Raw genomic sequence first — 24,741 nt, 5'->3', positions numbered from 1 at the left:
TTCAAATCGCATGGGATTCTTTGCAGTGCAGTTTGAGCCCATTCATTTTATATGGGCTTAAATTGCAATGCAAAGGTATTGGTAATGTGGCAGCACCCAAATATTGTAGAGTTCCCTTTCTGTTTTAACATTTCCAACAGCATCTTTTTGAAAAGCATCAGCTCACTCCCCCCCCCCCCCTCTTAGTTCCTGTGAAGTAATGTGTTCCAGTCTGTAGCTGGTATTTTTATCTGTAGCTGAAGATAAATTATCTAGCAAGGCCATATTCTGAATTACTTAGAAAGTCTTTTGAATGTACAGAAAGTGAAAGAGGAAATATATGTATTGTGACGTAATTGCTAATATGTATACTCTATGAGATGTTTTTCAAGCCACTTAGCTTGTTGACATGAGTCCTTGCTAGGTCACTCAGCGCTGATTAATAAAAGGTTTGTTTTCCTCAAGTTCATGTCCGGAGTTTTACTTGATATTCCCAAAGTTGCTACTATAGTAATTGGTATCAGCGAGTACTTGAGTGCAAGTGTCAGTACTTGCACTCGCTGATAAAAAACAGGTATCTGTGCATCCCTAGTTTGAAGGAAAAAAAAAAAAAATTCTACAAAACTTCCTTTTTTTTTTGCTTACACCCTTACGCTGAACTCGTGTTGGCAAAAGTGCCGACATATACAGGAGTACAGCAGCCCACAGCTATTCATGTCAATGACAGGCTGTACACGGCAACTGGGCTGTCTGAGTGGAGGAAATTCGCCAGAAATTACACTGAACACGCTCAGACAGCCTGTGTGTAAGAACCTTTGGGCACTGTACATATCTAATTAAATGAGAACTTCATTTACACAAATGAATTTATACGATAAACACCGATCCGCCATAACAATATGACCACCCAGCATAACCCGTCAAGGTACGGACCCCACTAGAACTCTGAAGGTATACTGGGGCATCTGGCAGCAAGCTGTCAGTAGCAGATCCTTTAGGTCCTGTAAGTTGCGAGGTGGGACCTCCATGGGTCAGATTTGTTTTCCAACACATCCAACAGATGCTCAATTGGTTTGATATCTGGAGAAATTGAAGGCCAAATCAACACCTCAAACTCATTGTTGTGTTCCTCAAACCATAATTTAATCCATCAGACCAGGCCGCCTTTTTCCATTGCTCTGTGGTCTGGTTCTCATACTCACGTGCCCATTGTAGGGGCTTTTGGTTGTGGACATGGGTCAACATACGCTTCCTATGGGGGCACTCATACATGCTTGATCTTGAGTTGGGTTGCTTGCGTCTATTCAGACACATAGCCTCACCACCCGCTCTCTACTCACAGGTTTCGACTGACAGCAGTGGCTCCCACTACTTTCAGCCAAGCCTGGTAGAACCAGGAGAGGGGAGAAGAGCTGCTGAAGAAGTGCACAGTGCTAGATCCAGATTGACCTCAGGTTAGTATTTAGGGGGGGGGGCTACTATTGAAAGAAGTTTTATCTTAAGGCAGAGAATTCATTAAGGAAAAAAAAAAAACCTTTTACCACTACAACCACTTTAATTGCTTCATTTGGTCTTGGGAAAGTAGATGAACCTATCCTCCGCTTTGCTAAATCAGCATCTTCTTACCCAAGATGCAGTGGTCCACGGTTCTGACATCAAGAATGATGCAGGGTCCATAGCACTGCACTGGACATGCTAATGCTGAGGAACTGTCCACCCCTGGAAAACAGGAGGATCAGGTAAATAAATGCAGGTTTTACCCTGCCCTAGCCAACACAAGGTGTTAACCCTTGCATCCCTTCAATTGTCCCAGTGTTGGGCTTTAAAATCTCAGCCACAATCACTTGTATGCGTGGTTCATTTGTCACTTTTTTATCGCCCCATAACATGTTCTGCCCAGGCTGGCCACCTGTCTCTACTCTACCAATTTTCAGAATACACGCCCAACCTGAAAGCCAGGGCCTTAAAGTGTAACTCCACTTTTGTTGAGAAAAAATATTCCCTCTGGCTGATCTATGTACTTTACAAGGATTCTAACAAATGTTGTTGCAGATTCATAGCTTTTGTTATTCTGAAGAAATAGCTGTTTGTTTGCCTGTGTTCATGTGCAGTCACTGAATCTGTATGGGAGTGGTTTTAAAATGATCAGTTAGCTGCTGCACATGCAGGGCTCTAATGAGGAAAGTGGCAGGGTTTGCATCTCTTTAGATATGCTTTGGGAGTATCTCACCAAAAATGAAATTATTGTTGCAGGGGATGCTCAGAATCTGATTTGTATCTTAGCGCAGACTTCTGCAAAAATCAGTAGGCCAATCACACAAGCAGGAAATGACAATTCTGGGGGGCGGTACATATTCCATCTGTTTACAGAATGCCTCCAGGAAGCCATATTTATTTCATTTTACATAAAATTAATGCACTGCAGATTGAGAAAAAACATAATTTTCAATAACATTCAGTTATTAACATTCAATTTTTATTTGTACATTTTTTCCCACAAAAGTGAAGTTACCCTTTAAGCCCCGGTTCATACTGTGCAGGAATCACATCTCTTCCCACACCTGCAGTCAAAGTGTGCTGCTCTTATATTCTGAATGACACCCCAATGCATCTAAGCGTGCAGCGCGTTTGCTAATGCAGGGACCATAGGGAAATCCCATGGTCAAAAAGACCATATGATTTCCCTGTGGCCTTGTTTTAAGAAGGTGCATACACCTTTTTTTGCAGAAACAGTAGCCCATACAGATGAATGGGCGGCCTACCCGTGCAAATGTGGGCTGCATGGTCCGCACAAGTTTAAACCAGGGCTTAAAATGTTATGCCTGACCCATGATGGCTGCTAGAGTCACATGGGGCAGCAGCATCCAATGGGATAGCTTCCCCAGTGACCCAGAAGTCCATAGAGGAACCCTGTTCCTCTTGGTTTCCTCTCCAACTGCAGTGCCGCTGCAGCAGAGCGCCACCTGCAGTGCAGAAAATTGACTACACCTGCCTACAAGAGTGCCCACAGAATAAGTAAGTATAGACATCTTTCCTTTACAGGGTAGTTAGTACAGGACTTAGAATGGGGTGGGAGTAAGTTTAAGCTTAGACAGTATTGGACTGGACTTTGACTTGAAGGATTGGAAGAAGTCATCCCAGGGTCTTTTGGGGAATGCCACCAGTGTGAGGTGAAGTGTTTTTCGGCAATGAAGGTTGGCACCCCTTCCCCTGGGGGAAGCCATGTGTGACCAGTATAGGCGTATGGCCTAAATAGAAAAAAGCAGTGTGCCCTGAAATGTAAGTAGCACCATAGCAGCCATCCTTTGAAATGGTTACTCAGAATTCTAGATGAGGAGGAGATGTAATTGCCTTTACCAAATGCTCTGGACTGTTAACATGTTGTTGCACTAAAGAAATTCCAAACTGTGGACCATTGTAAGTTGTTAATTTACAAAGAATTTCAGTATAGTTTAAGCAAAACAAACTTAGGGTGGAGAAGAGATAAACTGAACAGTTTGTGCAAACCTGGTTGGCTCAGGTGTGCGTGGTGGTCTGAGAACCAGAACCAACCTCCTGACCGTGAGAAGACCCCCTCAGGTACCGTGTATCAGGTGATCCAGGTCCCTGTGTAACATGGGCCCCGGGTGGTCAGATGGGTTCCCAAAGCCCTAACCTGGACCACAGAAAACACAGGCCTGTGTGTAGAGGTACTCCGGGCATTATGGGGTTAATGTACTGGTGACCAGAAGAATGAGAGAGAATGTGGCCTATGGCCTGCATCTGTGTACATGGACAAGGTGTGAAATTGGAGCAGGAACCAATCATTGGCTTGAAGCTCTGGATGTAGGGGAGGATGCTTGGTTCCACGTGTTGGTCATGTGTATTGTAAGGAACAGCCTGCCTATGTACTTAACTAAGCCACCTCCACTGGTAGCAGCTGGGACACCAAATCAACTGTTTGTCTTCACTGTAAATTATGTGATTGTTCCAGAAGGAGCATCTGTTCTGGACTTGAGGGGCCAGGTGAAGGATTGCAGTCATGTGTCCATCAGGGTTTCCATTTAAACAGAATCAGAGCTCTTATTCATTGCCTCTTGTCCACCATCTGGAAGCAATACGCAAAGCAAGGCACTTGCTGTCATCTTAATCATGAGTTCCTCACTTAACCCTCAAGATATTTTTCTAGAACTTGTTTTTTTTCCCTGGCATCTCTTAAGTACACTGATATTTTTCCATGTTCACCGATTTAAAAACATTATATGTACTAAAAAAAATTGTTGCTCTGCCAGAAATCTGTGTTCTTGACTTCTTGTTTGGGCTGACAATGCCACTGCTGCACAAAAATTTCCAGCCAGTGTTGTCAGACCTGCCTACTGGACTACAAGTCCACCTATTGCTGCCTTGACTCCCAAGAATCTACCCACACACTCCACATAGTGAAAGGATTTTCAGAAGATGTAGTTCTGGGGGAGTTTAATAGGAACTGAGCTGCCTGCCCTTGCCCAAATTATACAAGCCTGGTGATATTGTCACAGGGAGTAACTAAAGAGGTTTCTTGCTACAGGAACAAAGCAAAGAGATAATCATTTTGGGGTATGATTTATATGATTTAGAGGTAGAGAGGGAGGTTTGAAGATTACATTTAAGTTATGCCTGCACATATACAGTACTTTAAGTAAAATAGAAATTTTTAGACTATTAAACCGGGCCATCTTAATGAGTGGGCACACCTGGGATCCCAGGTGCAGGAGGTCCCCCATGATCAGGACACACACAAGGGGGGACCTTGTGTGTGTGTGTGTGTGGTGGTGGTGGGGGGGGGGGGGGTTGCCTGTACCGCTCTTTGACAAGAGTAACTGCAAAGTCACTCCTGTCAGAAGCAGCAGCAGCTGGCTGGTGTGATGTTTAAAGTTCCTGATATTGTGGTATCCACTGTCCATCATAAAGTTCCTGATATTGTGGTATCCACTGTCCATCATAAAGTTCCTGATATTGTGGTATCCACTGTCCATCATAAAGTTCCTGATATTGTGGTATCCACTGTCCATCATAAAGTTCCTGATATTGTGGTATCCACTGTCCATCATAAAGTTCCTGATATTGTGGTATCCACTGTCCATCGCACATTTCCTCTTCATTCAGGCCATTGTTATTCAACTTAGGGTACTTATATCTATTTATGCCAGAGTATACATTTACATAAATCTCTGCATGCCTTGTTGCAAAGCCAGTGGTATGGAATTTGCTGATAAGTCAACAAGCCTTTTCTTTTCCCTCTAATGGAGACACCTGATGTATGGGGACAGTGTGATGGGGTTACCTGATGTATATAGGGACACTGTGAGGGAGACCCCTGATGTATGGAGACACTGATGGGGGACACCTGATGTCTAGGGACACTGTAATGGGATCACTGTGATGGGAACACCTGATTGAGAGGGACACTGCAATAGGGACACCTGATGCATGGGGGTGCTGTGAAGGGACACCGGATGGAAGCTGGTATGGGACCAAGTGCATTACTTTGACCAAGGGCCCATGATGCTATTAAGATGGCATTGCTAGTGAGGTGCGCATTTCAGACAGAAAATACAGCTGGGTATTTTAACATCTCTACCTCAATGATCTGACAATTCACAGCCTCAGTTATGTAACTCAAACAATTAATATCTGCCCCAGAGTTCATGGCACCATGGGATTGGGTTATGGATTTAGTACAAGACGGTTTCATGCATTTTCGTACCCCCATCTTATTTTTAGACAATCAACATCTGTCTTGACAAATTCCATGGCAACTAGTATAAAAAGACTGAGTTACTATAAATATTGGAGTATGTTTCGCACTCTCAATAGAACCAAGGAAGCTACTAGAATTAGAAATGAAACATCTTCCACATTATAAGAGCAAGTCTAAGTGAATTTGATTATATATTACTAGCTACCCCCAAGACCTTGTTTAGTGTGGATATTACATTTTGTAATGACACCAAAATTTACATTTCTGTTACAAAAAAGGGCAAAAGAAAGATGGTGTGCTTGGTTTTGTTTTGTTTTTTTAAATCTTTTTATTAACTTTTTGACAAACAAAGAACACATTCACAAGAACATAAAACATTGGTTCACATGTGTCCAACCCTCGCAGGGGTAGAGAAGCTAAAATCAAACATTCAAAGAAAATATAGCAAGGCTGCATCTAAAGAAGCTCTGAGACGTCCACATGGTCATCACTACCAACTAAGAAATAAATGTGTGAACATTAATTGTCCCATACTAGTGCACATTATAGCCAATATCATGTCCCAAAGACCAGTAGGAAATACAGAAATGGCGTGAAATACAATATTACTCAGGTTATGACGACAAGTCAGAGGCAGTGGAGGGTTTGGCCAGCCATTTGGACCATACTCTAATCATATTTTTTGGGGCATCCTCTGTGCATACAAGTATCCTTATAAAGTGATAAATTATCATGAATTATCGGCTTCCATGACATAATAGATGGAGGGGCAGGTTATTTCCAGTTCAGAGTTATAGCCTTTCTACCATAGAACAATAATAAGCTAATCATGGTACGTTCAGTTACAGTGGGCAGGAGATCACTAACCAGACCTAAAAAGCAAACCAACATGCAAGGGTGTAAGGGAACCGAGGTCAACTTATTGCACAAGGATATTACCTCCTTCCAGAAATCAGACAACGCAGAACAGTGCCAAAACACATGGGCAAAATCTCCCGGTGAGCCCCCACAACACCAGCATTCAGGGGAGCGTGTCAAACTCATTTTGTGAAGCCTATATGGGGTGTAATAGGCCTGATGTACTACTATCTTGAATTGGATCAAATGGTCCCACAGAGAGACCAGAGAACGGAAAAGGCAAAATTTCAAATATCATCTGTCGGGGCCCCAGGTATGACCAGAGGTGTGTGGACTGACACAGGGAAACGCAGGCTTCAGGAGTGATGTATAAGAATATAATTTATTAGGAACTACACAAGTATACAACGCACAGTACAAACAAAACCAAACCTCCAACTAATGTCAGTATGTTCAGGAACACAGACAGGCATAGTCAGGCTGGAGAGGTAGAGTGGTCAGGCAGGCCGGGTCAGGAACAATCGGGCAGACAAGGTACAAACGGAGCAGGCAGGAGAAAGGTCAGGAATAGCCGAGATCAGTGCAGGTGGAGTTCGATCAGTGTCAGAGTCAAACAGGGGAAACAGGCAGGCAGGCAGACGACAGGAACAGGTACAAGGGCTCATGGGAAACAAACACCAAGGCACTGACTGCAGGCCTGGTCCTGCTTAAATACACCTCCTGCACTCAGCCTCAGGTGATGGCTTGATTGCAGGAGTGAGATTCTGGCTGCTGAGAGCACCCGCTGGCCAGCACTGGTACTGCAGCCCACAAGGCAGGTGAGCCCCAGCACCACCTGTGCTGAGCCTATTCCTGACATCGTAGTCCTCATCATCCAATTCCGGGACATCCCGCAACCACCTCACCCGCAGGCCGCCAAGAGCAGGTAAGGAAACCCATAACAGGTGTGAGTACAGAGGGGAAGTAGGTTTCACTGAACAATCAGACAGCAGAACCTCTTCTAGGGCCGATTGAGTTAGCCGAAGGGTAGAATAAATATATATCTGAATAAATAGGAGGCAGGAGCATTATAAGTAGAAGAAAGGGAAGACAGAGGAGAAAGGGTGGATCCAGTGACAATTTGTGAGATTAATTTTATATGAAATTTGGTCCAGGCGTGGGACTCAGGTAACATGAATATATGGGGCAGGGTAGGATTAAGCCATAATGGGGCTGTAACGTACATGTGACATGATGTAACGTACAGATTTGAGTAGATAAGATGTGATCAGTAGCAATATGTAATCATAACCATAGTTGCATTCCATTGTCATTAAGGATGTATTCAGTTATAGGTACTCAGACACAGAGGGTCATCAATTAGCTCATCAATTAGCGTCTGAAAAGCCAGCTTCCTCTGGATGGGACACCTGAGTGCTAATAAGATTTTGTCACCTTCTGGGGGAACTGGTTTAGAGGAAATGGCTCCAGCCATTTCGGCTTCATGACAGCAGGGGGGCTTCGATCTGTTTGGGGGCTTTAAGGAATATACATACATCAAAGGGGTATGTTTCATCTCTCATAAAAGCTAAAATATTAGTTGAAGAGAGATAGAAATGCTTTCTTCCAATAGTGCACGCTGTGCGCCACACCGGCGTATGAAAACCATATTTGTGGATTAGGTAGAATGGCAGGAAAAGGCAGGAAATGGTTAGGTGGCGCTGGAGTGCGACAGTTGAACAGTGTTTGGTACTGTTGCGATTGGACTGATGCGCTGGTGCCGGAAATCCAATCCCTGACTTGGTGATTCAAGCCAGTTTGGCCCGATTGAACTTGGGCAGGTCAGCACCCAGAACATCCTGTGGGCAGGTACAGGAACACCCCCCAGGGTCAATTGGCCAAAGACTAATGTCCCGCCTACGTCCATATCCCCATAAATGGAGTACCCGGACATTGGGACATGGTGATTCGTATGGAGCTGGTTGATCGACCAACGGATTGCTGACTTTTCTGACTTGCTCCAGTCGCAGGGTAAATCCTGGTAAAGTCTTATTCTGTCTTTTATTCCCTTTTTATTTTATAGTGAATAGTCATTTGTGTGTCTTCTTGTATTTCTGTATCTTTTTATATTTTGTACATATTTTATGCACTGCCCACTTTCGGGAAATTAAATCTTAAAATTAATTAGTGACTTCTGTGTATTTAAGCACGTGCTCATATCTTCGGAGAGATTCGATTGTATTGTATTTAAGTGCCTTTAAACGCTTGGTCAAGCTCACTGCCAATCTGTGGGCAGATTGCGTGCAGATTGTAAAAGGTAACAGAACGGCCAGATGGAGATCTGTGTGTGTGTGTGTGGTGTCCCAGCAGACCATTCTGCGGATAAATTGTTGGGCGGTGGCAGGCTACCTTTTGTGGTGTGTTTGGTGTGGGGGTGTGTGGACAGTGGAAGAGTGATTAACACCGGGGTTCAAACTGTAGGATAGCTGGAGGGACTCTATAAGAGTGTGTCATTACTAAGCTGGTCCTCAACTCTAATCAGTACACCAGATTGGATATAAGATTTGTATCTGCCAGTGTGTGTGGTCGACCAGCTGGATTGGAGTGGAGTCTCCCTCTGGTGGTGGCCAGAGGTAGTGCGGGCTGTGAAAGTATCACAGCTGAGCTTATATACGGTTTTATATATTCAAAGTTGAGTCCCCTTTATTCCCTCGTACCCCAAGTCACGGCCGCACGTGCGCCTCGGTTAGCTAGTCGCTGTGGGCGTGGCGTGTGGGTGAATCCGTGACAGGGGCATTCGGAGAGACAGGTAGCTTGGAGTAATGTTCACAGGTCAAACCATAGGGTGGTAATCATGGAGGGTGTCAACGGATATGGGGCCCGGGGTTGGTCTGCTTGGTTTAGTATATTTTTTTTTATTGTGATGCTTCAAAAATGAACACATAATTGAACATATACAAAAGATAAGTTTGCATATAACTGGTTAAAAAAAAAGGTTAAAACAAAAAATACTAACAGTAATAGCAATGTAGAATAGAATAGAAGAGGAAAGAATTGACTGGGGCTTATCATGGTTAATTAGTAGTTAAAACCGGCCAAAAGGGATTTAAAAATATACTGTTATGTAGAGGTAAAATGATCTGCACATAAAAGGACTAATCTAAATACACTTTAGCAATAATATCGTTAAAATACATTTATCAAAAAAGTCTGAAAACACTGCTTTCATTCTTTAATTTACACAAAAACCACTGCCTGTCCTGTAACAGAGCCTTATAATACATACACTCTCCATTCCCACAGCAGCCATATATACAGAGGATTAAAAAAATCTACACACCCCTGTTAAAAGGTCAGGTTTCTGTGATGTAAAAAAATGAGACAAAGATAAATCATTTCAGAACTTTTTCCACCTTTAAACATTACCTATAAACTGTACAACTCAATTGAAAAACTGAAAAAATTTTTTTTTTGGGGGGGGGGGGGGGGGGGATAGGTAAACAAACTAAAATAATGTGAATAATAGTGGTTGCATAAGTGTGCACACCCTCTTACAACTGGGGATGTAGCTGTGTTCAGAATTAAGCAATCACATTCAAATCATGTTAAATAGGAGTCAGTACACACCTGCCACCATTTAAAGTGCCTCTGATTAACCCCAAATAAAGTTGAGCTGTTCTAGTAGGTCTTTCCTGACATTTTCTTAGTCACATCCTACAGCAAACGCCATGGTCCGCAGAGAGCAAAGTATCAGAGGGATTTAATTGTTAAAAGGTATCTGTCAGGAGAAGGGTACAAAATAATTTCCAAGGCATTAGATATACCACAGAAAACAGTGAAGACAGTCATCAAGTGGAGGAAATATGGCACAACAGTGACATCACTAAGAACTGGACATCCCTCCAAAATTTGTGAAAAGACAAGAAGAAAACTGGTCTGGGAGGCTCCCAAGAGACCTACAGCAACATTAAAGGAGCTGTAGGAATAGCTGTAGGAATATCTGGCAAGTACATGCTGTGTGGTACATGTAACAACAATCTCACGTATTCGTCATATATTTGGGCTATGGGGTAGAGTGGCAACACGGAAGCCTTTTCTTATGAAGAAAAACAGTCCGGCTAAATTTTGCAAAAACACATCTGAAGTCTCCCAAAAAGCATGTGGGAAAATGTGTTCTGGTCTGGTGAAACCAAAGTTGAAATTTTTGCCCATAAATTCCAAAAGACATGTTTGGCGCAAAAACAACATTACACATCAGCAAAAGAACGCCATACCCACTGTGAAGCATGGTGGTGGCAGCATCATGCTTTGGGGCTGTTTTTCTTCAGCAGGAAGTGGTGCCTTAGTCAAGGTAAAGGGAATTATGAACAGTTCCAGATACCGGTCAATATTGGCACAAAACCTTCAGGCTTCTGCTAGAAAGCTGAACATGAAGAGGAACTTCATCTTTCAGCATGACAACGACCCAAAGCATTCATCCAAATCAACAAAGGAATGGCTTCACCAGAAGAAGATGAAAAGTTTGGAATGGCCCAGCCAGAGCCCTGACCTGAATCCAATCGAAAATCTGTGGGGTGATCTGAAGAGGGCTGTGCACAGGAGATGTCCTCACAATCTGACAGATTAGGAGTGTTTTTGCAAGGAGGAGTGGTCAAATATTGCCAAGTCAAGATGTGCCATGCTGATAGACTCATACCCAACAAGACAGTGCTGGAATCAAATCAAAAGGTGCTTCAACAAAGTGTTAGTTTAAGGGTGTGCAGACTTATGCAACCATATTATTTTAGTTTTTTATTTTTACTTCCCTCCACCTACAAAAGATTTTGGTTTGTCATTCAATTGAGTTGTACAGTTTATAGGTTACAGTAAAGATGGAAAAAAAGTTCTGAAATTATTTATCTTTGTCTAATTTTTTATACATCACCGAAACCTGACGTTTTAACAGGGGTGTGTAGACTTTTTATATCCACTGTACTGTGCTCCACACAGCAATTTATTGAGTCTCTCTACACCAGTGTTTTTCAACCTTTTTTGTGCAAAGGCACACTTTTTTCATGAAAAAAATCACGAGGCACACCACCATTAGAAAATGTTAAAAAAATTTACCTCTGTGCCTATATTGACTATATATAAAGTAATTCTCTTGAATAGGAATCAAACACAAAGAAATTATTTTATAATTACTTTATTATGAAATAATAAAGTATTTTATAATTGGACCCGGGGGCCGGACCAAGAGTAGATGAATGATGTGTATGTGTCATCCATAGTAAGTATAGTAATATTCCCCCATAGTAAGCATAGTAATTAATCCCCCATATAGTAATTCATCCTCCATATAGTAATTCATCCCCCATAGTAATTCATCCCTCATATAGTATTTCATCCCCCCATATAGTATTTCATCCCCCCATATAGTATTTCATCCCCCCATATAGTATTTCATCCCTCATATAGTAATTCATCCCTCATATAGTATTTCATCCCTCATATAGTATTTCATCCCTCATATAGTATTTCATCCCCCATATAGTATTTCATCCCCCCATATAGTATTTCATCCCCTCATATAGTATTTCATCCCTCATATAGTATTTCATCCCCCCATATAGTATTTCATCCCTCATACAGTAATTCATCCCTCATATAGTAATTCATCCCCCATATAGTATTTCATCCCTCATATAGTATTTCATCCCCCCATATAGTATTTCATCCCTCATATAGTAATTCATCCCCCCATATAGTATTTCATCCCCCCATATAGTATTTCATCCCCCCATATAGTATTTCATCCCTCATATAGTAATTCATCCCTGATATAGTAATTCATCCCCCATATAGTATTTCATCCCCCCATATAGTATTTCATCCCTCATAAAGTAATTCATCCCTCATATAGTATTTCATCCCCCACAGTACTATTCCCCCCCCCCCTTCTAGTAAGCCAAGTCCCCCGTGTCAATTCACTTACCTTTTGCGTTCCTCTCGCTGTCTTCCCGCGCCGTTCGGGTCTTCAGGGCGGACTGTGAGAGGAGCCTAGCTCCCCTCCCCTCACGTTCGGCACGCTGCCCCGCCTACACACATCCTGACAGCCACATCCGCAAGCCGGATTAAAAGGTCCGCGCGGACTTTTGGGGCTGCCAACCGAGAGGAGGCAGGGGAGCGGCCGACCGAGAGGAGGGAGGGGAGCAGGCGCCCGGCACACAGAAGAGCCGCATTAGACTGGGTAAAGAGCCGCATGTGGCTCGCGAGCCGCGGCTTGCCGACCACTGAATCATTAGATTCTAATGATTGGTCTATTTGTGAGCCGAAGCCACATGTTACAGATGAAATTGGAATTTTTCCCACGGCACACCAGACAATATCTCACGGCACACTAGTGTGCCGCGGCACAGTGGTTGAAAAACGCTGCTCTACACTACCATATTATCAGCCCCTCGACCTCCACAATTGCCTACACCAGTCATCTGCATAGATGCTACTGTTACAGAAGCCAGATACAAACCTTCAAGTCACATGACACAGAGTGAGAGAAAGCAGAAGCCAACTTATGCGGACACCTAACTGATAAATAAGTCAGTGTGGAGAAGCTTGGTGACCAGTAACTGCTATGTCCAGTCCTTGTAAGGGACTAACAGAGTGGGTAAGTAATCAGAGAATAAATAACTTGCACTTTACTAAACAGGTACAATATTAGAAGCAATAATGCAAAACAGGTTCTGGATGCCAAAAACATGCATACTCTGCAAAATATGTATTATGTGTAGCCAGGTGCCGGCTATATCATTATGCCATTCAGGGACATTTACAGATGAGACTATGGTTGCTCCTTTCCCCCCCTAGTGCCCAGCACTGGCATTGCTACATCACTTCCTGTTAGTAGAGTGGATCCAGTTTTTCAGACAGTAGAGGATCTTGGGACCTGTAGTCCTATAGTCAATAACATCCTGCATTTTTGAGTGCTGATTGAACTACAACTACCAGAGAGCTGGCGAACGAGGAGGATGCTAGGAAAACAGATATACTGTATTCTACAGCAGGGGTCTGGCTCTCTCTTGGTGCGAGATGCAGAGCTGAACAGAGGGGGACTACTGTTCTTTTCCAGAGACAGATTGTTGGCTTACTGCTGCAGGACTCTGCATATCACTTCAGCACAGCAGTGACACCGATCGCCACACTGGGATCACATCAGCTTTTCTGAATCGGGACTGTCACTGTCTTCACACAGACATCTCAGTTCACCGCGTCAACAAGCCATCAGGCGGTAACTCTTCAAATGCCTGCAACCAGCGAAGAGCCTGGGCAAGAACTCTTGTTCCTAGGAGGCTGTGCTATCTATAGGATTGGTGAGCAGGTGGATGCCCAACCTCTTTTTGTCATCACTCTAGAGACACTGCATGTAAACACCTTTACACCTCAGTACTAGGAGACCTTTGCTTTGAGCAGTGCCACACTTATCTGTTTAACTTAACTGAATTATAGGTATTCGCTAATGCTTATGGGCTCCATTATTGCTAGCAAAAGACAGTTGATACCACCATATCAGGAACTTTATACATCGCACCTTTCCTCTTCTAAGGCCATTGTTATTCGACTTAGGGTACTTATACCTATTTATGCCGAAGTATACATTTACAGAAATCTCTGCATGCCCCATTGCGGAGCTGGTGGTATGGAATTTGCTGATAAGTCAACAAACCTTTTCTTTCCCCTCTTGCTGCTGGTGGTGCAATTAAATAGTTGAAGCTTACTACTCATGATTGTATAACCTGTTAAACGTTGTAAATTGATTATTCAATTTAAAAATTAAAAATACTAGCCACAGCTTACAAAGCCATCCACAACACTGCCCTTAGCTACATCACCAACCTCATCCGCAGATATCGGCCAAAATCGCCCACTCCGCTCCTCCCATGATATCTTCCTTTCTAGCTCCCTCATCACCTCCTCCCACGTTCACCTCCAGGACTTCTCCAGAGCCTCCCCCATCCTCTGGAACTCCCTACCACAGCATGCCCGGTCAGCGCCTACCCTGTGTGCCTTTAGGCAATCTTTGAAAACTCACGTATTCAGGGAAGCCAACCCCATCTCCACCTAAGAACTGTACTTGAATCACCTCCACCAGTTCATCCCCTGCAGCTATCACCTTTTGTACCACCTCCCCCTTCCTTTAGATTGTAAGCTCCACAAGCAGGCCCCTCCTATTCCTTCTGTACTGAAATGTATTGTAATTGTACTGTCTCCCTTATATTGTAAAGCGCTGCGCAAACTGTTGGCGCTATATAAATCCTATATAATAAGAATATTCATATTTTACCAGCATTTTGCTCTTATTCATTAACTGGGGTTGTATATCCTAAACCCATTCTTCCTGTAGCCTACTCTTTTAAACAAGTGTAATATAGATGTGTTGCTAAACAATTGAATTTGAACAAGTCTAATATAGACTTTTGCATTTATATTCTATACTGTTGAAATATGTCTGAGTGACAGAGGTGATGGGAGGCATGCAAGGTCAGGGCAACCACTGGGGACAAGCATTATGAAAGCTGCACAAATATGGACTCTTTACTGCAATGTCTCTGTGACTCAGTCAGGTTAACATGAGAACTGAGAATCCTTATAGCCAGCAACCCGCACAAGAAAGTCCAGGGTAGCTATGGTAACACAAGTGACCAACTGAAGGATCCAAAGCCCAAGGATGAAGTGCCATAACACTGGAACAGCAGTAGCAATCATGCTCCCCGCAGTAGCTGGGCCTTCTAGAGAACCTGCATGCTATAAAGCTTTGGCCAGGCTGCCCACACACCAGTGGAGGGCCTCTCACCTGGCTGCAGATCACTTGCCCAGCAACCTCTGCCACATCAGGTGTGGCCTTCCTGAGCTGCTGCGGGAAAGAAGGCAAGAATTGTATCTTCCCTGGGGGTGCCCAGAAATACAGGAAGTTGTGGAAAAAGAAGTTATAGAGTCCTGTGCTTGCACTGGAGCATGGTAAGTGGGCACTCCACTACACTCTACCCCACTTGATTTTGCTGTCTCCTGGTAAGTCTGCAGAGCATTCAAGCTCATCCTGTGCAAAAAGGACAGGGGGTCTCCCAAAGTAAGGTTTTTGGGAGCACCTCAGTTACATCTCCTAGGCATTGGGGTTTATTTATTAAAGCTGGTTCACTCAGAATCTTGTGCACCAGCGCATGGTGGCAAATCAGCTTCTAACCTCAGCTTGTTCAATTAAACTTTAGCAATAAAACCTGGAAGCTGATGGGTTTCTATGCAGAAGTGCATGAGATTCTGAGTGAACCAGCTTTAGTAAATAAACCCCATTAGGTCTCTGTCTTGAGGTGCATCCGTAGATGGTGGTTCAGAGGGCTCCACATGAGGAACAAGGACCTGAGATGAGTGATCATTTGGATGAATATTATTACCAGGATCATTGGCTTCTCTTGGGGGTCTTGGAGATAATTTTGGAAGACCAAAAAGACAGCCACCATGGAACTACTGGCAGCAGAGACGTTTGTAGTCCACAGGCTTGGACAGGTGCATTGAAAATCCCATTAGGGTTCTCTCTGTGGGTCTAAACGTGTTTGAGGGATTTATGGTGCTCAGTTTTTTTGGGTTCCTTCTCTCTGGATATTGAATGGATCACCTGGGATACGCTGTTCCAGGTGTTTTCAATTCTTGTTGGTGTGTGCCTTTACATCAGACTAGCAATTATCTTTACCCTACCAATGACAAGTCTAACAAAAGTGATTAGATAGTCATAATTCCACTCCTGAATTCAGGAAGCCAGAGAATGTTGAAGCTCTTCTGTGGGTACTGTGGCCCATAGCTCTGTGGGCCCCCCCGACAGTACAGTAAAGCAGTATAGTAGGGTGAAGAGCCTGTTGAGAAATGTACTGTATGGTTGTAATTCTAGATCACTCTTGGTTAGTACTGGGGTCATTTACTTCTTTTCCTCACAAATTAAGCCTCTGAGCACTTGTATCAATGTGCAACTAAACTTCTCACAGCCCCCTTGCCTTGTGAGCGGTATGGCGTAGTGTTCAACTTCTGTATGCCTAGTGTGTGGCACCACTCTTGGAAAACCTCGCTTTCAGAACAGGATCCCTGAATGTATCCTCTGCAGACAGCCATGAGGAAGGAAGAAGTAACACCATCTGAGTGGCGGTCTTAGCAGGCTGAACAGGGGTAGGTACTTCCACTGCAAACTTGGCAAACTGGTCCACCATGCCTAGGATATGATGGTAATCCTTTTCTGACATGTTCTCTGTAAGAAAGTCAACGGTCAGTATTTGAAATGGGGCCGGCAGGTGTCAAGTCAGTTGGAATTTAGGCCACTGCATCCAGATAGGGCCAAGTGCAGGCCGACTTGTGCAATAAACTGGAATAGACCCACACACATGGCGTGTCTCTTAAATCAGGTCAACGTTTTGTGGACACGCCAGTGTCCTGCTTCCCAATCGATTCCCTCTGCCGCAGAGAGGGCCCGGGAGGTTGACAGCATGACCTGCTAGGTCACTGACACGTTGTGGAGGAACATTTTTTGGTAGTACAGTATACCATTCCTTAGTATGGGACAGGCTTACTCACCCTGCAGTTTGTTGGTTTGTGGTATTTGCTTCAATCTTTGTCTAGGACTGGGTTATAGCCATATCTTCTCTATTAGGGGAGCAACCACTGGATCTGGGTCTCTGCGTTATACTTTTTCATTACATGGATAAGTTTTACCTGCTGCCTATTCTTACTTTGGCCATACACTGATCAATTTCGGCTGGTTTCTGATGAAATTAAGGTAGGCCATGGAGGATGTGATTTTCTTCCCTGCAACCATGGGTTGCAGGAAAGATAATCGCTTGATTCCCTCATCAACAGTCAGTGTTGATGGAGGAATCCCTCCCTCAGAGCGATTGTGTTCTCCCAGGGGCTTGTGCACCCCCATGATTATTACTAGCAGCTATAGCCATTGGAAATAATTGCATGTAAATATCCAACATGCTGGTTGTACCAAAGATGATCGATGGATCGGCTTGGGTACACTCAGATTGCCCATAGATGGTTTAAATCTCAGCCGGTCCCATCTATGGCTGGTTTAAGGCAGCGAATGGCTCACCCACCCTACAGCCTGACATCTGATCCAAAATTCAAAACAGCCAGGCGGATAGTCCTTGGTCAAACAGTGCCCAGTGTATTCTGACAGCCGCCAGTGCCAACTGTCAGAAAACCACCCAAAAAATGGCAACCGACGCAACCGATAACACTGTTCAACAGGTAAAAAGTTTTGGGCATAAAATTAGCTAATCTTACATAATTTTGGGGTGCTGAAAACGAAAATGACCCTAAAAAATGTTGATTGGCTCTAGTTTCCATGATATATTCACCCATCTAATGACGTAAGCCATTCAAAATTATGATGCAACTTCAGCTGCATATTGCGCAATTGATACTGGTGACCAACAGAAAATTGCATGTATACTGAGATGATGCAATATTAGCCTTTAATTGCATCACTTCACTGCATAAAAGCTGCAGTATCTGTAGCTGATTGTAGTTCGACAGCGTCTTTACATTTCGTTTTATGCTTATATAGGCTACTCAGTAATGCCTCGAACTTGTGTGAATAAAGCAGATAATTTCTGCTATATCTGCGGTGAAATAACTTTTATCTCACAAAAAGGAGGATAACAGGAATGATTAAGAAAGCCTACAACTTGTATTTTGGCTGCAAGATAGGAGACCAGGACAAGAGCTGGGCACCACATATATGCTGCAATTCTTGTGGGATGGCACTGGAGCAATGGTTGAATGGAAAAAAGGCATCTATGCCTTTCGCTGTGCCAATGATTTGGAGAGAGCCAACAGATCATGTTAGTAATTGTTACTTTTGTATGGTGCCTCCAATTGTAAAAGGGCTAAATAAGAAGAAAAAGTTATCTGTGCACTATCCAAATATTCCATCGGCAATACGTCCAGTTCCTCATGGAGAGGGGCTACCAATTCCTAAAGCGCCAGAATCCTTCGTGGTTGAGTCAAGTGAGGAAGAACCTGAAGCGTGTAGTCACGTGCAGTTGTAAGAGATAGCCCTTTCCTCGAATACAAGAGAAAAGCCAAGAGAAGCAAAACCGACACAAACTGAAGACAAAACTAGTGAGAATCCTAAGTATTAAAATGATTCAACTTAGCTTATGGCTATAATTTTTCTTGGTAATCCTATGCAATATATTATGCCATTTAGGCTTTGTTATGTAGTCAATATCACTTGCTTTATATTTGTGGAAAGACATCTATCTATATAATTATTGTGCATTATGTAGTCATTACGCCTATAGTAGAAAACTTTCCGTTTACAGAAAAACTAGAGCCAATTGACAAATTTCATTGTTATATTTGAACTCAGAATGTGAAATTCATTAAGAAATGGATCCTTTTGTTTCCAAAACTGGCAAAAAATAAAAATTTGTTGAACAGTGTAACCAGCCTTAGCAGTAAAGGTGCACATGGAAGGGCAATGCACATCGCCAACAAACAAAACATTTCCCAGCAACACTTACCAGCCAGCCTGCGAATCAACAAATTTGGCCCTGTATAACAGTTTGCGTTAAAAACAGGCTGGTAAGTGTTGCTGGGAAATCTTTTGTTTGTTTGCGATGTGCATTGCCCTTCCATGTGCATCTTACTGCGAAGCCTGGGACAGTTGCCATTTTTTGTGTAGTTGGCCAACTTAGAAGCAGGGATGCACTGCATGCCTTTTCTGTTATTTTGTTATAGCTGGGCGTCACGTTTGTCCCTGTACCACTTGCCTACCGGGCGCTTTTACCTCCTTCCTGCCCAGGCCAATATTAGGCTTTCAGTGCTGTCGCACTTTGAATGATAATTGCACGGTCATGCAACACTGCACCCAAATTTTTATCTTTTTTTTTTTTTAGATATATTGAGCTTTCTTCTGGTGGTATTTAATCACCACTGGGGTTTTTTATTTTTTGCTAAACAAACTAAAAAAAAGGCTGAAAATTTTGAAAAAAAAAAAAAAAAAAAGTTTTAGTTTCTGTTATAACATTTTGTAAATAAGTAATTATTCTCCTTCACTGGTGTGCGCTAATGAGGCTGCAGTGATGGGCACTTATAGGCGGCACTGATGGGCATTGACAGGCATCACTGGTGGGCACTGAAAGGCAGCACTCATATGTGGAATTGAAAAGCAGCTCTGATGGGTACTATGTGGCATTGATGTGCACTGGTAGGCACTGGTATGTGGCATTGATGGCCACTGACAGGTGGCACTGATAAGGCTACACTGATCATCAGGGCACTGATCAGTGCCCTGATGATCGGTGTAGATGTTTCCTCTGAGGAATGATGCTTACCAGCTCTCCTCTCTTCACACACTGTCAGTTTGAGGAGAGGACTGCAGATAACCAGCATTTCCTTGTTTACATGTGATCAGCTGTGATTGGGCACAGCTGATCACATGACAGCGCCTGTGTCATCGGCTCTTTACTGTGATCGGTGATCCACTGTGTCCCAGGGACACAGCTCACCACCAATTGCCGCATCACGTATCCTCAGGGGAGCGCATGCGCAGTTAGAGTGGGGGGGGGGCATCATAATGGCCTCCCAGCACAAGAGAGCCACTGCCCGCCATTTCCTTATATACATAGTCTGGCTGAAAAAAAAAATATTATATATATATATATATATATATATATATATATATATAAATAAAAATAATCCTACACCCAGAGTTGATCCAGAGGAAGGCAAAAACCCCAGCAAAGCATGATCCAATTTGCTCCTGCAGGGGGAAAAAAACATTCCTTCCCGATTCCCCGAGAGGCAATCGGATATTCCCTGGATCAACTTTTCCTATAAATGTTAGTATCCAGTTATATTCTGTGTATCTAAGAAACAATCCAGGACTTTAAAGCAATCCACTGAGCTGGCCAGAACCAACTCTTGAGTGAGTCTATTCCACATTCTCACAGCTCTTACTGTGAAGAACCCTTTACGTCTGGAGGAAAAAGAAATTTAATCTCCAAACATGCAAAGAGCGCCCCCTTGTCCTCTGTGATGACCTCAGGGTGAATAACTCTACACCGAGTTCACTATATGAAGCACTGATGTATTTATACATGGAGATCATATCCCCCCCCCCTTATGTATTATACATGGAGATCATATCCCCCCTTATGTATTATACATGGAGATCATATCCCCCCTTAATCTCCTCTTCAGTTCCTCTAATCTTTCCTCATAGCTGATCTCCTCCATGCCTCTTATCAGTTTGGTTTCCCTTCTCTGTACTTTCTCCAGTTCCCCAATGTTCTTTTTGTGAACTGGAGCCCAAAACTGAACTGCATATTCCAGATGAGGTATTACTAATGATTTGTACCGGGGGAAATTATCTCTCTCTCTCTCTCTCTGGAGTCTATACCTCTTTTAATACAAGAGAGGATTTTGCTCGGTTTAGAAGCCTCAGCTTGTGTCAGGGAGTGAGGAGCCAGACACACAAGGAGGTGCAATTAAAAGGTAGGTTTATTAATATAAAAATAAGACAAGAGTCTATGCAAGTCCAACAGCGGAAATCGTAGCCAAAGCCGGGATCAAGAGCCAGGAAGAATGGTCGCCAGAGCCGGGATCAGGAGCCCGGAAGAATGGTCGCCAGAGCCGGGATCAGGAGCCAGGAAGAATGGTCGCCAGAGCCGGGATCAGGAGCCAGGAAGAATGGTCGCCAGAGCCGGGATCAGGAGCCAGGAAGAATGGTCGCCAGAGCCGGGATCAGGAGCCAGGAGGAGTCTTAGCCAAAGCCGAGTCGGTATCCGGGAAAGCAATGAGTAGCTAAACAGGAGCTTGCTGCTGGGCAACAAACAGGACACGAATGCAATGGACAGCTGCAACCAGCAGACTTAAATGTGATAAGCCGCACCTTCTGGGGGAGGAGCCGCAGAGGGCTGAAAGCGTAAAAGATCCCACAATGCTTTGCAGACACCTAAGATGGATGCCAGCACATGGAGCAACACAAGCCCTGAGAAAAGGTAGGACCTGGACAGCTTGGCATTGCATGCCATTATGAAGCTTGTGATCTACCAGAACACCCAGATCTTTCACCATTGATTCCCCCAGTTGTACCCCCCCCCCAGTATGTATGATGCATGCATATTCTTAGCCCCCAAGTGCATAACCTTACATTTATCAACATTAAACCTCATTTGCCACATAGTTGCCCAATTACACGGTGCATTGAGGTCGGCTTGTAAGTTGGAGACATCCTGTAAGGACGTTATTTCACAGCACAGCTTGGTGTCATCTGCAAAGACTGAAATGGGATATTTAATCCCAGACCCTATATCATTTATAAATATATTAAAAAGTAAGGGTCCCAACACTGAACCTTGGGGTACACCACTGATGACCCCAGACCATTCAGAGTATGAATCATTAACCACTACTCTCTGAATACAATCTTTTATCCAGTTTTCTATCCATTTACATACAGATTTTTCCAAGCCTGTAGACTTTACCTTACACATTAGCTGTGTGTGGAGAACTGAGTCAAATGCTTTTGCAAAATCCAAGTATACCACGTCCACCGCCACCCTCTGTCCAAGTATACCACGTCCACCGCCACCCCTCTGTCCAAGGTTTTGCTCATCTCCTCAAAAAGAAATCAGATTTGTCTGACAACTTCTGTCTTTCATGAATCCATGCTGTCTGTTGCCTAAAATATTTTTTCCAGCAAGAACTCATCTATGTGGTCTTTTATTAAACTCTCCAGTATCTTCCCAACTATAGAAGTTAAACTAACAGGTCTATAATTACTTGGTAAAGATTTTGACCCCTTTTTAAATATTGGCACCGCATTGGCCTTACGCCAATCCAGTGGTACTATGCCAGTCATTAAAGAGCCCCTAAAAATTAGAAACAATGGCTTTGAAATGACAGAGCTCAATTCTTTAAGGACCCGTGGGTGGATGCCATCCGGTTCAGCTGCTTTATTCACCTTTATTCTGTCTAAATATTTTTGGATCATATCAGTTGTGAGCCAATGTGGATCATCTGGAGCTGTGTCAATACCATGCCCATTATGGACAAGAGCCCCCCCATGCTCCATTGTATACACAGAGCTGAAGAAGGTATTTAATACAATTTGCCTTCTCTTTGTCCCCAGTCACCCACTCTAGATTATTTTGTAAAGGGCCTACATGCTCGGACCGGACCTTTTTACTATTAATAGATTTGAAGAATTTTTTGGGGTTGGTCCTGCTATCTTTTGCAATCTGTCGTTTATTTTCAATTTTTGCAGTCTTTATTTCCTTGTTGCATATTCGGTTATATTCTTTGTAATGTTTAAGCGATGATAGTGTTCCTTCATTTTTATATGTAATAAATGCTCTTTTCTTATTATCTATAGCTTTTTTAACTTTGGCCATAAGCCACATACTGTAGGTTTGATTTTTAGCCTTTTAAACTTGTTTCCCATGGGAATATGTTTTGCAATGTGTTCACATAGTCTTTTTGAAGAACTCCCATTTCTGTGTTGTGTTCATCAATGCCAATATTCCCTCCCAGTCCAAGTCTTGGAGAGCAGCTCTCAGCCTTGTAAAATTAGCTCTCTTAAAATTGAGCATTTTTATTTTTCCCATATGGGCTTGATATTTACAGCTAACAATAAATTAAATCATGTTATGGTCACTGCTACCCAGATGTTCTTTTCTATGGACATTCATAATAAGCTCTGCATGGTTTGAGATTACCAGGTCCAGCACAGCATCATTCCTAGTTGTGGCCTCTATGAACTGTACCATAAAATTGTCCTGTAGTAGGTTTATACATTTTTGCCTTTTAACTGTTTCTGCAGTACCATTACTCTGGGTAGTTAAAATTCCCCATTATTATCACTGTCCCAGACCTTTCGATCTGTGCAATGAGCTGAGTCTTCACCGCCTCATTAACACTGGGAGGCCTATAACAAACTCCACTGATTACCTTTGTAGTACAAACCCCCATGTGCCGTTCCACCCATAATTCAGCCTCAGCACACTCTCCATCAAATTGGTCCTCTTTCGCATGCACTCTGAGATCACTTCTCCTATGGCAGGGAGAGGCAGTTAAGGATGGATGGGCTCCTCAAGGCACACATGCCCTTGACCTATGCATTGATATATGTGGTCCTACTATGGAGGCTTTGAAAATTTTAGTTAGGTCCACAGTATACAGAGGACCCTTGACGTGGGACTGTGGCTTATGAATGCATTTGCAAATAAAACACAAACTGTTAGACAGGGCCATAGTGGTTGTGTCACAGGCTGGCATGTATGTGTATCAGAACACCATGGCCTTAGCAGAAATGTCATCCAACTACACGGTTTAGCATTTTATCAATCAACGCAAGTGCTGGTAAACAGGATGTGGCTGCAAAGCAGCTTCAGGAGATCAGCAGCACTAAGATTAACAAAGAATGAAAAGGAGGGTGAAAACAAGAATCTGGAAACCTGGCCACTATTGTAATTGTTGATACACAGTGCTTCAGCTGGCCTAATGCTACTCCCGGAAAAAAAACCAGAAGCACAGAACATATTAGCCGTTTTCACGGGACCTTTCAAATGTAAAGATACTCTGAAAACGAGATACAATGAAGAATATCTCCGGTGGGAACGTTTTGCAACTGTTATACATTCATTAGGGTAAGATTAGATGTCCTTTAAAAATCCATGGATGGAAGGCCGCTTTTTATCAACTCCCTATGTGTCACTTGGGCTGTATTATAATTCAGCGTCCACCATAACTATTGGCAGTCCATAACTAGCCTTCGGTCTGTTCAAGAGGCTGGTGATTGAGGTCAGTGGCAGTATGAGGAAGGGCAGCATAGAATCAGTGACGAGTACTGAAAAACAAATTTATAGCAAAAACATTTCCTGCACCTACTTGTTTCTGGCTGAGCCGGGTCACACACCACGCCTGCCGTCCAGACCTCCTCCAAGTGAATAACACTCTTCCTGCACAGCTATCTATACAACTATGCAAGTCTGGCAGTGGATTGGTTAGTCTGCCCTGCATGGCCAACCCTCTGCTTTGCATTGGCTGTTGCATCATCTGCGTGAAAGTCATCTCTGTTAACTCTTGCAACCATTGAGGATGATTCGCTTTGCAAGGGAAGTTTCCTTTAGTGAATTAAGTGAAGCTCTGCTGACTTTCATCATCCAAACGTGTGC

The 24,741-nt window shown here is 43.3% G+C and overlaps 1 protein-coding gene across 5 annotated transcripts in view; it reads right to left on the bottom strand.

The window, feature by feature from the left end:
* The window catches only part of MAVS (mitochondrial antiviral signaling protein), a 54,917-nt gene extending 30,378 nt beyond the window's left edge, over positions 1 to 24,539 (bottom strand). For all 5 annotated transcript variants that reach the window (XM_089653347.1, XM_089653348.1, XM_089653345.1 and 2 more), the window contains exon 1: positions 24,455 to 24,539. The gene's annotated coding sequence lies outside the window, so the exon portion shown is untranslated. The remainder of the gene's footprint in view (positions 1 to 24,454) is intronic.
* Between the last annotated feature and the right edge of the window lie 202 nt (positions 24,540 to 24,741).

Source organism: Staurois parvus, unplaced genomic scaffold (genome assembly GCF_062004578.1).
Source record: "Staurois parvus isolate SC_StPar_1 unplaced genomic scaffold, SC_StPar_1.0 ptg000708l, whole genome shotgun sequence".
NCBI lineage: Eukaryota > Metazoa > Chordata > Amphibia > Anura > Ranidae > Staurois > Staurois parvus.
This window is presented reverse-complemented; position numbering and strand designations above follow the sequence as displayed.